Raw genomic sequence first — 19,262 nt, 5'->3', positions numbered from 1 at the left:
TGTCAGCTATTTAGATGATGATGGTGGTGGTGATTTTAGGCAGTCTAATAGGTATGTAGGGGTTATTCCTTGTGGTTTTACTTTGTATCTTCCCTAATTGTTAATGACGGTGAACTTCATTTGATGTGATTGCCATTCATATATTTTCATTGGTAATATATTTTTGATGATTTTTGTGTCAACGTTCATGAATGATATTGGTATTTACTTTTCTTATACTGTCTTTGGTTTTAGTATCAGGATAATTATGGCCTCATAAAATGAGTTGGAAAGTTTTCCCTCCTCTTCTTTTTTTCTGGAAGAGATTTTGTAGAATCTGTGTTATTTCTTCTTCGAGTCTGACGAGTTCACTAGTGAAACTATCTAGCCTTAAGTATTCTGGGGGTGGGGAAGGACGTTTTTATTACTAGAAATTAAATGGCTGTAATAGAAAAAGGGTCCAACTTCATTCTTTTACCTGTGGATATCTAGTTGTCTCAGTACCACTTGCTAAAGAGACTATTTCTTTCCCAGTTGTGTGTTCTTGGCACCATTGTTGAAGATCAGTTGACTGCAAATGAGTGTATTTATTTCAGGGCTTTCTATTCTGCTCCATTGGATCATCCTTTTTAAAATCAATTCTATCTGCCTTTTAATCGGTGTGTTTAAATCCTTTAAATTTAATTACTGATAAGTTAGAGTTTATATGTGTCATTTTGCTATTTGTTTTTTGTATGATTAGTATCTCTTTACCCTCCATTCTTCCATACTGTTCTGTTTTGTGTTAAATAGATATTTTCTAGTGTGCCATTTAAATGTTGTTTATCCTACTATGTATTTTTGAGCTATTTTCTTAGTGGTTGCCCTAGGGATTACTATCAACATCTTAACCTTTATCAATGTAGTTTGGATTAATACCAATTTAATTTCAATATTGTACAAAAAAATTTCTTCTGTGTACCTCCATTTCCCCTCCTTTCTGCTGTTATTGTAATAAAAATTTATAGATTGTGCGCCCATTAGCAAATATTTATAATTGCTTTATGTGGTGTCTTTTAAATGAGATAGGAGAAAACATTAAAATACAAAATACATTTATACAGCATCTTATATTTGACTGTGTATGTACCTTTACCAGTGTTCTTTATTTCTTCCTGTGGATTCAAGGTACTGTTCAATGTCCTTTCATTTCAGCCTGCATGGAACCCCCCCCACCCCCCAGGCCATTAGTATTTCTTATAGGACATGCCTGCTAGTGATGGGTCTCTGTTTTTGTATATCTGGGGATATCTTAAATTCTTCATTTTTGCAGGGTAGATTTTCTGGAAATAGAATTCCTGGTTTACAATCTTTTTTTTCTTTTATCACTTTGAATACATCATCCCATTGCATTTTGGCCTCTACTATTTCTGGTGAAACATTAGCTATTCATCTTATGTTGAAACCCCTGTATCTGATGAGTCAATTCTCTCTTGCTGCTTTCAAGATTCTGTTTTATCTTCTCACAATTTGATTGTGATATGTCTAGGTGTAGATTTCTTTGTGTTTTTTCTAGTTGGAGTTTGTTGATAACAGAATATGTTTCCATTTTACTATGTCTTTTTAAATTCTTTCACGGATGTTTTGTAGTTTTCAATGTACAAGTCTCTTACCTCCTTGCTAAATTCGTTGTTAATATTTTATTATTTTTGATGCTACTGTTAAGGATTTTTTTTTTCATTTCCTTTTAGGATGATTCATTGTTAGTGTTTTATAATCTTTTTTAGTTGGAATATATCCTTGATTTTCTGTTTACTATATTGATTACTGAGAGGACGTTGATATATTCCCCAAATATAATGTGAATTTGTCCAAGTCTCCTTTCCATTTTATCAATTTTTGTTTCATGTATTTTGAAGCTCTGTTTTTAGATGTATACACATTTTATATTATTATGTCCTTGGTGAATTAACCCTTTTTTGTTATGCAATGCCTTTGGCTACTTTGTCTGATTTTAATATAGCTATTCCAACCAAGTTTAATTTAATTAGTTTTTAGCTTTTGCGTGCTACATTCTCTTTCTATCGTTTTAATCTGATCCTACATATAGCATTATGTTTAAAGTGGATTTCTTATAGATAACATGTTTTAGAATTAATTCCAACAATTTCTGTCTTTTAATTGGTCTGTTTAGACATTTTACATTTATATAATCACAATATTTGAACTTAGGTCTAGCATTTTAATAGTTATTTTGTTTGATCCCTCAGGTGCTACTGGTTGTGGTGGTCATGGAATTGGTGGTCTTCTTCTCCTTCCCTTCCCCTCCCCTCCCCTCCTCCTCCTCCTTCTTCTCCTTTTCTTTGTTCTTCTTCTCCTCTCTCTTCCTCTTCCCCCTCCTCCTTCTACCCCTCTTCTTTCTTCTTTTCTTCTTTCTGTGTTTCCCATTTCTTGCCTTCTTTTAGATTAGTTGAATATTTTAGCATATCCTTTTATATTATATATAAAAATATATAATCCTTTTCACTATATATTTTTGAAGAAAACACTACTAGTTTCTCCAGAGATTACTTTATGCATTTTACTTTTCATAATCTCCATAGAATAGTTTACGACTTCAACTGAAATATAGATCCCTTACCACAATATACATCCCTTCACTCTTCCCCTTTATATTGGAGCTGTCATAGAAATTACATCTACAGACATTTAACCCTACATCAAGCACAGTGGTAACTTCTGCTTTTAACAATAATACATGCTTTAAAGAACTCAGAAGGAGAACTGTCTATTACATTTACCCAGATATATACCATTTCTGTCACTTTTCCTTCATTCATAATGTTCCAATTTTCTCTCCTGTATCTTTTTCCTTCTCTTTTGAAAAATGTCTTATAGCATTCCCTTAGTTTCCTTCATCTGAGAATGTCTTTAATTGAGCTTAATTCCTGGCATTTATATTTTATGGATACAGAATTATGAGTTAACATTTATTTTCACTCAGCACTTCATAAATATATCTGCACTGCCTTTTGACCTCCATGGTTTCTGATGAAAAGTTTACAGTCCTTCAAATTGTTATTCCCCTACATGCAATGCATCAGTTTTCTATGGCTACATTTAAGACTTTATTTCCATTTAGTTTTCAGCCGTTTGATTATAAATTTTCCTGGGCATAGGCTTCTGTGGGTTAATTCTGCTTAAGATTTGTTGAGTTTTGGAGCCTGTAAGTTTTTGTATTCCTCCCAATTTGTAAAATTTTCAGGCATTACTTCTTCAAATATGTTTTATGAAGCAAACTCTTTCTCCTTTCCTCCTAGGACTTCAATGACACAAATGTTAGACGTTTTTGTGTTGCCCCGCATGTTTTGGAAGCTCTGGTTTTTGTTTGTCAATTTATTTCTGCTTGTTATTCAGACTGGACAATTATTATTGATGTATCGTCAAGTTCACTGGTTCTTTACTCTGTCATTTCCATCCTGTTCTTGAGGACTTCGAGTGAATTGTTGTTACTGTTCTCTTGCTTTACACCTACTTGCATGTTGAGATGTCTTGCCTTTAAATTCATTTCGAAAGTATCTTCTCTTACTTATAGTACAGTTATAATGGTTGCTTTAAACTCTTTATTAATTTCAGCATTTGTTTCATGTCAGTACTGGTTTCTGTTAATTGTCTTTTCCCTTGAAAGTTTTTGAAATTTTCCTGTTTCTTTTATGTTAAGTCATTTTAGTTTTTATCCTGGACATTTTGAATACTATGTTATCACAGTCTATAGGTCTAGTTTAATTTCTATAGAAATTGTTTGTTGTTATTGTTGCCATTTTAGTAGGACGTTTTATTTCAGTATAGACTGCAACTTCCAAACTGTATTCTATGGACTGATAGTCTTAGGTCAGTTCATTTTTTCAAAGTGTCTGCAGTGATCTTCAGTTCTATATACCACCCAATGGACAGTCTGGACCTGGCTGGTAATCTATCCCACAGTACAATCTAAAAGCCTTTCATATACTGTTTATAATCATACTGAAATGATAGCATTTCTGTAGTGAGTCCTTGAGTTTATACCAAACTTTGTGTCACTGCTTTGTTGAACTCCTTCCTCACTATCATTTCCCAGCTCAAAGTGGCCATCTTGTGTGGCTGTCTAGTTAGAAACTGGGGCTCTTTCATACACTTCTATGGTTGTGTCTACCTCTGTTTCCAAGGAATGGGAGGGGAGAGTGAGGGAAAAGCAATGGGGATTTTCCCCACAGTCTTGGTATCACATTTCCTCTGGTCACAGAAAAAGGTTCCCTTCCTTCTGAGTTGTAAGGCCTGTCTTGTGCCAATGATTTCACCATTGCCACCTCCTTTGCTGCCTTGGGATTGCATGGGTGATAGAAAAGAGTGGTAAAAAAACTAAAATAAAACTTCACATCTTCTCTACTTTTTCTAACCCTCAGTGGCACTCTTGCTCATTTCTTGGACAAGAAAAAGAGAGGATTCCTTGGAGCTATTTCTGTTCAGAAGTGCTGCTTACTTCTGGGTTTTTGGTTGTCTTTGGCTCCAGGGCTAAGCCTAATGGAGTCAAAAAACAAATAGCAAACTCACCACTAAATCATATTACTTTGAGTTTGGGTTTCCTACCCCAATTTACCTGCTATGATTACTTTTCAGATTATTTCAATAACTTCTTAATGAACTCAGGGTTTTTAGTTGTATTCAGTTGGAATACAGGTTTGAATCTACTTATTTCATTATAACTGAAACGAAAACTTCTTTCTTTTCTTTTAATGACTATAACTTATATCCTCAGCCAGTTAGAAACATTCCTTAGGCAACAGATACAATTTCTCTTTGTAATTATCACTATCTTTTGTAATCTTAGATCATCTAGTATTTGAAATCAATACATGAAAAATAATTTAGAAATAATTCATTCTTTGATTTATTCAACAAAATTCCAAGATAAAAGTTCTACTTAGTCAAATAGGATATAATTTTAATATTAGAAAAATTTGCTATATTTATGTATAAGAAACACAAGATGTCACTCTCCTTTAATATCAGAAAATAAACCAAAATCAAAACTGTGATATGGCCATTAATTTAAAGAACTATGCAATTTTTTATGTTTTAAAAAATGTCTGTAAGTTATTGACTTATAGTGGGTAATCAATAGATGTTAATTTAGTTGAGGTACTATGCTAGTTACTAAAGACAAATACAAAGAAGATGAAGCTTTGTGAAAATCAGACAACAAGAAGGAAAAATAATAATTATATGTATTACTCTTTGTGATATCACTATTGTTGTATAACAGACCACTAAAAACTTTGTGCCTTAAAAAGAATTGTTCTATTATGTTTATTTATTCTGTCAGGAGTTTGAACAGAGAGTGCAGATGGCTCATCTCCCATCCACCATGTCTGGGGTTTCAACTGGGAAGACTGAAAGGCTGGCAGTGACTTGATGATTGGGGCTGAAGTCATCTGGATGTTTGTTTACTCACATATCTGGTGGCTGATTCTAGCTGTCAGCTGGGATTTTAGCATCTACCACATCATCACCTGTGGCCTCCCCATGTGACCCAGGCTTCCTCAAAGCATGGAAGCCTTGAGGTAGCCAGACTTCTTACATAGTGTATCAGAGTTCTATGAATATCTCAGGATTGAATCTCCTTTTACTACTCAGCCTCAGAAATCACACAGCATCATTTTACCATACTTTATTTGTCAAAATAGTCACAAGGTTGCCCAGATTCAAGGGATGTAGTCTTAGACTCTTCTTCTCAAAGGATGAGGTGCCCAAATCGTACTGTGCAAGAGCATGTTGAAAGATTATTACAGCCAGCTTTGGCAAAAATAATCTGCCACAACTCCATAGAATGTGAGCTCCACTGGGTTTATATATTGTTCATATTTGCAAACTCACCACCTACTTTCTCAATATATTCTTTCAGTCAACAGACATTTAAAGCTCAGGTTTGAAGATTAAACAGTTGCTTGCAAGGCATATATAGGAGGATGATGAAGGAATTTCAGGATGAGAGAACAGTGTGTACATATGACATAAGATACATGAAACAATATGTTCTATTTGAAGAATCACAAAGAGTTCTAATTATTGGAATTTATTTACCACAATGAAACTGAGAGCAGATGAGCCTGGATAAGTTTTCATTGAGAAGTCCTTAAAAACATGAGTATATGGGCCCCCAGAGTCTATGATTAGTTCACTTTTCAGGCCTGGTAAGAAGGCAACTGATTTTGGCAATATTCTTCATTCATTTATTCAATAAAGAACTATTATGCACACTCCTGTTCTAGTCCTCTGTGCCCATAAGATCTTTGTTACAGCTACAGCAAATATTACCTGTTATCATATTTATTTCTCTCACTGACAAGAATATGAGTTCCTAGAGCACAAGACGTAACACCTAGTAGAATAAATGACTCATATTAAGATTTGGGAAATATTGATTAGTCAATTCACAAATAAAATTATGAAATTAGAATGAAGAGATCATTCTTGAGGATCAACCTAATCAGGTATTTAAAAATCACAAGAGGAAGAAAACATACATATATCCTATATTTACACACAGTTTATAACTTTTTTCATATATTTCAATTCTTTCTACTTTATAGGTTCAGTATCTATCTGGCTACTTGTTCATTTTTTAAAAACTATTTTATAAATTGTAAATTAAAAATGGCTATTTGGAACTGTGAGAAGGCTGTAAGTGGGTAAGATTTCTCTGCACCTTAAAAATCTTCATAGCAAAATGAACATGTGATCAACTTTCTGTGTGCTTTTAGAGGAGAGCAACAAAAATGAGGCAGTTTCACTGGTGGGATGTAATTTGCTGGTAGACATTTGACAGCTGTGTGGAACCTTAATATTCCCCCAAAAAAGTATAATCAAGTCTGAATCATTGTGGTTACCTGAGAAAAGAGAGACCATGGTGGAAGACTGTCATTTCTTAGGTTAAAAAAATCATTCATCTATTTGAGAAGTATTTAAAGTTATTAGTCTTTGTCATTATTAAAGAACAGGATATAAATATTAATTTAGATTATAGTAGGGATTATGTTAATTTTTTTCAAAAAAATACTTTGGATCAATTTATACCACATGTGACAAACAGAACCTCAAACCATAAGATTTTTCTCAAAAATAATGGGTAATATTTAGAACAGGCAAATACATATGAATAGGTAATAAGGCATAACTTTTTTTGTGTGTGGTAACAGGTCTCAACTTGTTTGGGTTAAGAAATGAGAAAAGCAATTACATTATAGGTCACTTGGCAGGACATAAGCCATGGGAGGTAACTCCCTTGTGCTGATAATAAAAAATGGCAGGAAGCAAGACAGAGCAGTAACAACTATTAGCCATATTGCTTAAATTAACTGTCTCGCTGATGGGTTTATACTCAGAATGGTTACTACCCTCTGCAGTTAGTTCTATCCCATAAGGAAGAACTTAATTATGTAGAAATCACAAGTATTTGGAAAAAATGGCCATAATAATAAGGAAGAAAAATCTGGATATTTTGAAGCATGTAGCTTCAACACTGCTGCTCAGAGACATATCAATAATTGATTCATTCTGAATTGTGCATTGTAAGAAGGTCACTGAAAAGTTCTAAGGCATCTAGAAACACGTCAAAAGCAGAATAAGGAGATTTAAAATCATCTCACCCAGGTTCGGCAGAAGAAAAAGTTTTTAAAAATTGTCCTGTGTGAGCCATTAATTATTTTATCATTCATTAATTTAGTCAATCAAGGTATTAACTACATATCATACAAAAAATGTGAAAGTTTAACTGTGATAACTAAGACAAGAAGTGAACAGTGCTCTGAATACATATAATAAGGAAATTTGGTTCCTCCGTGTAGGTCAGGTAAACTCTACCAGGAAGAGAGATTTGAGGGTTGTAGAGAGGTAAGAAGGCGAAGGAAGAGGAGAAGACTGCAGGCAGAAAAAGCCACATGGGCAAAGGTCCTTTGGTGGGGAGAGAGCAGGACATGGACATGGGACCACTGAAGGCCAGTGTGACTGAGAAAACGAAGCTAAGGAAACGTCAAAGGCAGCAAGTTGCTGGAGAGGCCAGTCAGAGCCAGATGGTGTAAAGAGTGTTCTCGGGAATCAACACACATTGGAGAAAGAAAAAAATGCAGGATTTAGCAGAGGGAGAAATTGCTCTGTGATGCAAACCCAACAAAGATTCATCCAAGCTCTTAACTCTTCTAATTTATCCCAGTTTGGAGTAAGAAGGCCTCGTTTTTCTCTTTCTCCCTTGGCTAGTCACTAACAGGTAGTCCCCCAAGGAAGGAGGGGTGTCTTTGGATAACGTAGCTCTCTTCAGATGAGGGTACTTCCTGGAGAGGCCTGACAGCTTTGTGCTACATTCTCATCAGCTGGGGGAGTAAGTCCTTCATTCATGAAAGGTGACCCGGGCAGAACATCAGTGTCCCCGGCACCTACTGATTTCTACTCATTTCTCAGGTCTCAACCTAAATGTTGTTTCTTTCTGGAAGCATACTGGAGAGCTAGAAGTATGTTCCTATAACACCACCACACCATCATTCTCTTTCGTAATGATCCATGTTGTTGTCCTTACTTGTGCAATGTCTGCTATCATCATGCGCCTGGGTTCGATGAGGGTAGGAACCATGGTCACCCTGTTCACCCACTGTATCCCCAACAACCAACACAGTGCGAAGCATGTAAGAGATGCTTAATAAGTATACCTAGAAAGAATGAAAATCCCCAAGCACTTTGGTTTCCACAATAACTAACAAACAAGTTGGTGATGCTAACTGTTGTTAAATATAAATCCGCCTTGAATATAAATCTGCCTTGAAGTACTCTTGGGAGAAAAGAGAGCCTTGGTATATTTCTTGGGTTTCTGGGAATTTATTGACATATATAATTAATGACTTTTTCTAATCAGAGATTTTGAAAAACTTCAAGTATTTTTAAAAAAGAAGTTGTATGTTTGTTTTATGTTGTGGCAACCCTTATCCTTATTTACTAGATAAAGCCAGTACATCTATATATATGAAGTCTTTTCAAAGTATATTGTTTATCATAAACAACAGGATTTTTCAATGGGTTAATCAGCGCCAAAGAAACACAGCTATGGGCATGAATGAGAGCTCTGCTCCTTCACTAATTGATGAAATGTTCTGCATAACTTTCCCAGTTTGTTCAGGTTGAAAATATTCCCTTTGCAATCAGGAGTGCAAAAATGAATTTCTACTTATTTGGCAGTCAGTAGATTGTACTATACTTGTTTACTCTGAGAAATTTGCCTCTTGGGTAGGAAATCGATTTTCCTTCATTCAGTTCTGTATGTTCATCTGGCCTACATAACACTTGGGATTTTGTTCAGAGCGATTGCTAGTAGGAGTGTATTTTAGATGTTCTACATCACAAGTTTCTAGTGTAGGTGAAAATAAACTAAACATATACCAGATGTATTCTACCTAAAATATAATAAAATAAACTGATTTCATAACTTTTATGGGTCTTTAACAAGTAAAATTTTCTTTATTCTTTCCTGGTTGTAGAAAATAATCCATAGAGTTCAGAGTAACTGAGCTATTATATTGTGCCCTTGTTAATTAATCATCCTGTAATAGTATACTGCATGTAATTCGATGAAAACAGAGCAACCAAATAATTTCTATTAAAATAACACAAGTTCCATCCTCTATTGCCTCCTTGTGATTGCTTTTGACAGATAAAACTAAGTAACTCAATCATCAGTGATAAGAGATTGAAATCAACACAAGTCTCAAAATTCTGGTTGACACAAAGGAAAACTCTCAATAAAGATTTGAAATGAAATGCTTTTTTCTGCAAGAATGCTATCGTGATTATTTTTAAGTTGAAAAAAATTCATTAGTCTAATTTGTCTTTAAATGTGACTGGGAACTCTGCCTGGAGTTAGTTAACTGGAGACATAGAACACAGGCCCATATTTAGGTTCAGAAAGAAGATGAGGAAGAACGGGGGCATATCACATCCTACTGAATATATAATTTAATTCAGATGCCAGTAAGACTTGCTTTCAATTTGGGGGGTATCATCCTAATTTTGATAGACTCTACTGTAGTAGTAATAATACTAATGTTAATATTTTACAGATATGCTGAACATATTATTTTCTATGATAAAAGTGATAATTTTGAATCCATGTCTTGATCAGTTTTTTCAGAGTAATAAATTAGAAGCTCAACTTTTGCTTTCTTTATTCTCCTACATTTATTCATTTCTTCTCAATCCAATTCCAAGTTGATTTTCAGATTACATTTCTACATTCCCTAGGCCTTTAAGAGAACACTAAGACAATTACAAATTAATTTCTTCAGATTGGCATTTGGTTTAATTTCATATTTTCACTGAACATCTTCATGTTTTTAATGTCCTTGTGGTAACTTAGTTATGGGTACCACTGGAAAATATATGACACAAGATTCAGTTTCTTATGTAATAACGTCTGCTTCCTTATGCCCTTGGTATCTTTTTAAGAGAATAAAAGAAGCAAGTATGACAAAATATTTGTATGGAAGAAACAAAAAGAAAGCAATAATTTTGTTTCATACTTAATGGCTGAGTTCATTTTTAAGTAATATTCCTAATATACTGTGAGGTGTTTGTTTCAAATTAGAAGCAACTTTTATCTTTTATTCTGGGGTATTTATGCAAGTACTAATTTTAAAAACACTCTCAAAAGAAATATGAAATAGACCTACTTCATTAATTTTCAATAAACATTTTCCTAGGGAAAGAATGCATTTATCAGGAATTCTATGATATCAAATCATATATGTCAAAGGAATTCAAAATATGAAAGAAAACTGTTTCTTCTGCCCTGAACTCTGATAATCCTTTTATACTGAGTGAATTACTTAGAATTACCAAGTAATCCAGAGTGCCAGCAGAATATTTTATAAAGACTTTAATTTTGTATAACTTTGGCTCTGAGAATGTAATAATGCAAGCCTTATACATACTGATACTGGTAGACTAAAAAATATTCAGTAGCAAATGGGATTTTCCTCCTTTAACTACATTCAATGTGTAGGCTTGGGGTGCATTTTTGGTGCATTTTAATTATTGAGGTTCTTTCATAATTAGGGTTGCAATCCCTTGTTGGTCATGTCCACAGTTATGTTAAGGTTTGACTGGCTAACTCTCATGAATGGCAGTTTATGCTGGTCGTTGGCTGCCAGCTCAGCTGGGACTGTCAACAAAAATGCCTACATATAGTCTAATATGTATTCATCCTTCAGGTAGATGCATTTTCTACATGATGACTGGTTTCCCATAGAGTATGTATCCCAAGAGAACCAGGCAGAAGACACAGGACATTGTCTGACCTAGACACAGACGTTAGGCAGCATCACTTCAGCCACATTCTATTAGTTACAGTGAAGAGAAGGAACATAGGGTCCACCTTTCAATGAGAAAAGAGTTAAGGATATGCAGGCCTGCTACAATGGAGTAATGTTCACTTTAGTGAAGTTTGGCCCAGGGTTGCCAAAGGTTCTGTGGGTGAAAAAGTCTTACTGAGAGGTAGGAAAAGGGGAAGGAGTAGAGGGAGGAGCAGAAAATCTTAAATTTAGGGGCAGAAAAATGAAGTTTAAGGTGAGGAAAGGTCATGTTGAAGGTAGAAAGTTATTGTGGGTAGAAACACATCTTGATAAAAGAGTTGGAAAGAGCAGGAGAGTCTCTAGGCAAATGACAAGGAAAAAGAAGCAGGGGATAAGGAAGGGGAATCCAGGTGAGTCTTGTTCTGTGACCCTTGGGCAGAAGCTGACTACCTTATGATATCAGTCTACTTATTCGGAGGTTCTTGGGATGACTGTCTGCTTCTGGCTGTTGTCTGCTTCTGGAACTCCTGATATAGCCTCAGTTTCAGGTCTCCGGTTAAAATACTTCTCCAGTCTGAATAGCTCTTGTATTTCTTTAATTGTGAAACATGAATGCAAGGTTGAACAATTGATAATTTGACAGGAGTTTTAGCAGAGTAAACTGGAATAAGATCCCTTCCATCTGGGCTCAAGGTGGGTTTTCCAGTGGTGGCATTTCAAGAATACCAGATCACCTATTTGTAAGTCATGTAAAGGATAATCAGGAAATTCTAAGGGGAAGGCAGCCTTCATTTGCTGATATAGGATTGAGTATATTTTATTAACCCTTGAGAGTATCTAAGGATGACAGACTGTGTCAGGATAGAATCTTCTGCAGTCCAAAATGAATAAGGCATCCTCATGGGCCTTCCCATGATAATTTCGAAAGGAGATAGTTTATGCATAGATAGGGGTGAAATTCTGAGAGTCATAAGAGCAATAGGAAGCTCTCATGGCCATAGTAAGTCCCATTCTTCAGATATTTTAGCTAGTTTGGTCTCGAGGTACTGTTGGCTCTTTCTATGGTGACTGATTACTGAGAATGGTAAGAGCAGTGGAGATTTTGACTAATGCGTGTTGCCTTTTCAATTTCCTGTATAATTCTGTCAATGAAATGTGATCTTCTGTCACTAGATATAGTAGAGGGGAAGATTCATTCTACAAAAACTTTGGCAACTGATGTTGCTGAGGTATGTGGCAGGGGACAGCCTCTAACTATTTAGAAAACATGCAGATTAGAGTAGTATACATGGATAGCCTTGTGCTTTTTGTAATTTGATGTAATCTATTTGCAAATGAAGGAAAGTCTGGTGGGGGAAGATCTACTTCCCTTCCTTGCTCCACAAAGGACACACAGTTTTTCCAGGATTATGTTTCTGTCATATGAAGCAAGTGGCAACTACTTGGTTCAAATAAAAGCTAAATGGCCCAAACTATTGTTTGTCTAATATATCCAGCATTTTGTCCTTTCCGTGGTGAGTCATATCATGTAAACTATACACAATGACTTGGGCAGTAGACTTAAGAGCCATCCAGTGGCCATCTTGGTGTTTCCAAAGCCTATCCAAGTAGACTGAACATCCCACTTTTCCCATCCAGTTCTTTTTGAGGCTGAAGCTGTTATATGAGTCATGCAGATATCTGTTATTATTTCCTTGGGAGTCATTCTAAAGAATTTGTTTCCCTCAAGGAAAAGTGAATAATTCCACCAGGCAGGGCCTTGAAACAGACTCCAGGGGCATAGCCCCAAGTCGGAAGCCACTTGAATATCTTAGGTGGTATGGGAAGAGGCTGCTAGTTTAGCATATTTATCAGACAATTTGTTTTCCTGGGTCTTGCTTAAGTTTTTTATACTATGCCCCTCAGTTTTAACCATAGCAATATGCTGGGGTAATAACAATGCTTCTAAAAGTTCTATTACTTCGGGTCTATTTTTGACTGGGATACCAGCTGTTGTCATGAATCCTTTGTTTCCATAACATACCAAAATCATAAACTACCCTAAAGGCATAGCGGCTGTCAGTATAAATGTTAACCTTCTTTCCCTCTGCTTTTATGCAAGTCTGAGTGATATCAATTCATTCAGCCATCCGAGCTGACTTAACATTTAGCAGGGCTTTATATTCAAGAGATTTGTGTTGATCATTGAGGGCATACCCAACCTGGAAGGTCCCATATTCCTTCTGGAGGGAGGTACCATGAACATAAATAATGCGATCAACTTGGGGGAAGTTTTCTGATAAATCTAGCCTACAATAAGATAATTATCTGGTATTAGTGAAGCAATCATGGAGATTCTGTCAGTGGGTAAAGCAAACAGGGTGGCAAGGTTAAGTTTCTAACAGGAATGTATGGTGATGAGAGAGAAGAAGAAATAGTAAGTCAAGATGTGGAATAGTACTGTGTATATTCATTAAGAAATTGGGTTTATATACCATGAGGAACACTTATGTCAAGCAGATGACCTAATACTAAATCAGAGGTAGCATGGACAATTTTGGCAGTTGTGGCCACAGCTCACAGGCAAGAGGGCTGCCTCAGCTACTGGGTCTAAGGCCAAGCTATAATACCCCATGGGTCTCTGGTATCCATTAGTCCTCTGGGATAATACTACAGTGGCATGACCCTCTCATTCATCAACAAACAAGGGAAAAGGCAGAGAGCAATTGGGAAGTCCAAGGGTGGGAGGTGAAAGCAGAGATCCCATAAGGTTCTCACAAGCATCTTCGGATAGGAGATTCGAGATTATTGGGTCTGGGGATGACTCCCTAGTCACAGCATAGAGAGGTGAAGCAATCATAGGAAAATTAGGTATCTACACCTTATAATATCCCACAAGACCCCCAAAATCTCTCAGATGTCATTTTGTTTCAGGGAGAAAAAAAATGTTGGATGGTAAATTCTTGGTCTGCGGAGATAGTTTTTCCTGTGGCTGAGATGTCATGACCAAGATATCAGACATACAGAGAGCATAACTGAATTTTGTCTCTAGACATCTTGTGACCCATTCTTGCTAATGTCTTAAGAAGGTATTCAGTGTCCACAAGGGACCTGTCATAACTGTCAGAACATATAAGGGAGTCATTTATGTACTGGATTACTGTGGAGTCTCCTGGGATTTTTTTTTAAGTCTTTCAAATTGACACTCAGGGTATGCAAGAGAAGGTAGAGGCCTCAGTAAATTCTTGAGGCATAACAGGCCAGGTATATTGTTGGTTTCCCCAGTGAAGGCAAGCAAGTGTTAGGATTCCTTGTGAAAGGGAATACAAAAATGCTGAACATAATCAACGACTGTGAAATATTGGGCGCTGTAAGGGATAGCAGAGAGGATAGTGTTAGGATTAGGCAACAAGGAAAATCTAAATTTGACAGTTTTATTGACAGATGTTAGACCTTGAACTGATATCCTTTCCCATTAGTTTTCTTAATAGCCAAAATGGAAGTATTGCATGGACCAAAAGTGAAGACAAAGTTTTTTGTCTAATAAAGTCTGGAATATTGGGCAAAGCCTCTCAAGTCCTTCTGGTTTTAGATGATATTGAGGAATCCTGGGGAAGAGTGTGAAAGAATATATTTCCACTTTGAGGGATTCTGCATCCTGCATGTGTCCAATATTAGTGGAGTTTGTTGCCCATAAATAAGAAAGAATTTTATCTAACAGTTGATTTAAATCTTCGCTCAAATAAGTGTTAGGCTGAAGGGGGCAAAGAAACTCAGGCAAGTTGGACAATGCCCTTAGGGGACATACACATGAAGGGGAGGAGTTGAGGACCTGTAGGAAGGAGTCTTTTAGAGGCACAATAAATTTTGATACCATAATTCATGAGACGATCCCTCCCTAACAGATTTACTTGGGTGGTAGAACTGAGAAGGAAGTTGTTTTGAGCTTTAAAAGGTCCTGTAGAAACATTAAGAGGTTGCAACAGAAGAAATCATGAGGTAAATTATCAAACCCATCACTGTTAAAGTTTTGGACTCTGAGGAAGGGGGACAGGAAATGAAGTGATGTTAAAAGTGGAACATGCTGCTCCTATATCAATGAGAAACTTGGCGGGGTGCCCTTCAACTTGCAGGGTTATTTTTCTCTTGCAAGTTTAGTGATAGTTGAGGGCAGTGGGCACTTACTTCCTCCGAGGATAGTCAGTCATGCTCTGATGAGAAAAAGACTCGGGCTTCCCCCTCCTCTTGAGGTCTAGACAATCCCAGACCCAGTGTCTTTTTTCCTTAAAATTTTGGCAAGTGTCTTGATGAGTGAGAAACTGTGATTTTGCAGCTTGCCATAGATGAAATTTTTCAGGTTTTTCTGACTGTTTTAATTGCAAGGCCATAAGGTTGCATTGTGTATTCTCCGTTTTCAGAAACACTGTTTTCGTAATGCTGGGCTAATGTCTGGACCTCAGATGTGTTTGCATTTTGCCAGTTAATATTTTCCTATAATGTGTCATGGAGCTCTGGTCTGACACCATTTATGAAGTTTGTGATCAGAGGCTGTTTGGGAAGTCATTTCTAGCTCTGAATGCCTTTCCATGTTCTCTTCAATCAATGGTGATAGCCATAGTTTTATCTCTTTGTTGTGGAATGCCCCCTAGTAATTTTTCTTTTACTTCCCTCAGTTTCCAATGGGAATCGAGTAGTCTGAGACCTCTGAAGGTCTTTAAAGGTGGGCCTTTTGGCTTTTTAAACCAAAGGGAGGCATCTCCAGGTCCAACCAATAGGTGTATAAGTTGATATAAATTGGGGAATCCAGGAGAACATGTTCCTAGAACAATTCTAAATTGTTCAGTAAATCTTTCCCTTTCCTTTCGGAAGTCAGAGAAGCCCTTGGTGATGGCATGTAATTCAAAGCAAAACCAAGGTCCCTAGGCTTCATGTGCAAAAGATGGGGGCCTTGTGAACTTCATGGTTACAGGGAGTTGAAGGGCTGGGGTGTGAACGATGGAGGATATTCTGGGGAAAAGAAGGATTCAGAGGAGAACTAGGAGGGAAATATTTGGGTGCCAAGGGGAAGGGAGTCTAGACAGCTTACTGGGTCAGAAAAACTTTTTCTGTAGAAATTTCAATAGTTTGAGGGAGGCTTGAATTATTTAGCCATTTTTCAGCTTCTTCATACCAAGAGAAATAAGCAGACCACTTTGTGTCCAAGATTTTTGTACCTTTTACTCTAGGGCTCCTTTCAGGTGGATTAATTTGGGGATATCCCAGAAACCCCAGAGGGGCCACTGCAGCTCAAATGAGTGTCTAGTAAACTTTGCCAGGGAGAAAGAAAGTGGATAGTATTAGAGTGTAGTGGTTAAGCATATAGTCAGCAAGAGTTTGAGAAGGGGGGGGTGGTTTTTAATAATTTAAGAATATTCCATGTTCTTGACTAATGATATCTTTATACTTATGGACAGAGAGGCCTAGGACTAGCTTTTATTTGCCTGAGACTCTAATGCAACTTCTAGAGTATATTTGATTCTTAAAATCAATCTGTTCTCACCATGCTTGAACGGATATTTATCTGGAGCACTGGGATTTGGAATCAGATTCACCACTGGATACCAAAATAAGCAAGCAGACTGGAGACAAAAGGCCTTGGTGCATGCTGAGAGGTCTGGGTGTCATGTCTGAGGGTCCGATGGTGGTTCCAATCCAGATCCGAGACACAACACCAAGAAATTGTTAAAGAGAACCAGAGCTAGATACTAGTTAAAGTGGTAAAGACCAATTTTATTCAGAAACTATTGCAATAGGGAAAAAGATAATTCGGTATAGAAATGAGCTCAATTACAAATACAAGTGGGAATTTATAGACAAAGAGCAAGGTGATGGGGTCAGCGGATGAAGAATTACTAAGAGGAGACATCAAGGGTAGGGAGATTTTTGCTAAATTGACTTAACAGGATTCTTACTGAAGGCAGGCCAAGGTGATGAGATAGCAAGGGTGGAAGATTCTCTCTAAACCAACTTAGCAGGATTCTTGCTAGGATTGGACTCAGCAAGGATGGATGGGGAAGCCCAAGGTCAAGTCCTAGCTGAGAAGAGGGCACAGAGGAACCTGTCTAAAGTTTGGTCAAGGATTGTCTTTGTCACCTCCCTCCAGCTCCATTTCAATAGAAACACCCTTATTCACATCCCTACTCTAGCTTAGTGTTCTGTGAATTTCAGATTCAGACCATTCTGATCTGTAGTAGACTAAAGAACACAGGAGATCTGCCAGCTATCTTTTCAATACCAAAATCACCGAGAAAGCTATTAAGCATCTCTGTTCCATTAGAGGTATCTCCAGCATTAGCTTTGGCAGATGTTGGCAGAATAGGTATCCTGCTGAGCAGTATAATTTAAGGAATATCACATAGAGGAAGGGATAATTTCTATAAATATCTGTCATCACATACTGGGTCTGCAATTCTTCTTTCGGAGTGTAATCTTTTGTATTAAGGTTGTTATTTTAAAAAACTGCTACCCTATTCTCTCCCCCAACCAACACCCCCGCCACCAAAACACACACAAACCATTAGTATTTAAAAATAAAAGCTCTATTTCATCTGTTTTATTCATTTGTCTTCTATATAACTTGTTTGAACAAAGGAGTCCATGGCTAAAAATGTAAATCAATAAAACAGAAGTCTTGCAAAACACCAGGTGAAAAAAGGAGAATCTCCCAGAAACCATGCCAACCCCAATTAAAACAGACTGTTGCTGCTATGTAAAAATAATCTTGGTGTAGATGTGCACAGAACTTTACAAGTTTGAAAAGGTCACAGAGCTGAGGCAGCGCCAACAAAAAGCGAGCAAATGAGCTTTGGAACTAGGTCCAGTGGTTTTCAACCAGGGGTCATAATACCCGTCTTAGAGGGTACTTAAAAATTCATGGGGGAGTGTTTGGTTGGGTATTACAGACATTTAAAGCCTTGGAGGAGGAGTACTAAACCTCCCATCCCCATGACTCCGAGATCACTGGGCCTGGTGTTGGGCAGGTAACTTCACTCTATATTGTCTGCCACCTCTACTCTTTCTTGATACTGTCATTTTAAAGACACTGTAATAACTCCCTCTTAGCACCTAGTTCAATGTCACTCCCCTGTACCATCCCTGGCATGGCTCTCCATGACTTCAACATCCCCTGAGATGAGGCATCCAAGTACCATTGCCTCTTGGGCTGTTGTACTCTCTCCATGCTTTCAATAAAAGATCAATTCTTACTCCTCATCTCACTTAACTTGTGTCCATCATCTGGTACCATTCACCACTCCTTCTTTCTTGAACCACTGTGCTCATACCACCCTCAAAGCATCACACTTTCTTATATTTCCTCCTCTGTTACTGCCACTCTTTCTCAGATTCCATCAGTTATCCTTTCTTGTTTCCCTAATTTTGTAACATTGTAATGCCCCACGGCTTAATTTTAGACTTTTGTTTTATCCACATTCCCTCTCTAGGTGATTTCACCATTCTAATGACTTTACCATCTGTACTCTGGAGAAACCAAAAATCCTACTTGCAGTCTAGGCCTCTTCCCTGAACTTCAGGCTCATATAACCAATTACCTATTCAACATCACTATTTGTATGCTAATATTCATCTTTATCAATAATATGGCCAAAAACAGATTCTTGAATTTTTCCCCAAAGTGATTTTTTGAAAAAGTCCTCCCATCTCAGTAAATGGCAATTTTATTATTGCATTCTTTCAGGCCAAGAAACTTTGAGCAAACTTTGATACTCCCCATCTGATCCATTAGCAAATTTGTCGACGTAAGCTACAAAATAGAAACAAAATCCAAGTACTTTTGACCACTACTACTACTGCCATCTTGATCTAACAACCAACATCTTCAGCCTGTATTACTGCAAAGTTTCTTCACTGTTCTTTTTCTACCTAGTCTATTCTTGGAATAGCCAGAGTGATTCTTTT

The sequence above is a fragment of the Balaenoptera borealis genome, assembly GCF_965194805.1.
Source record: "Balaenoptera borealis genome assembly, chromosome: X".
NCBI lineage: Eukaryota > Metazoa > Chordata > Mammalia > Artiodactyla > Balaenopteridae > Balaenoptera > Balaenoptera borealis.
The sequence above is the reverse complement of the archived record's forward strand: the minus strand, read 5'-3'. Positions refer to the sequence as shown.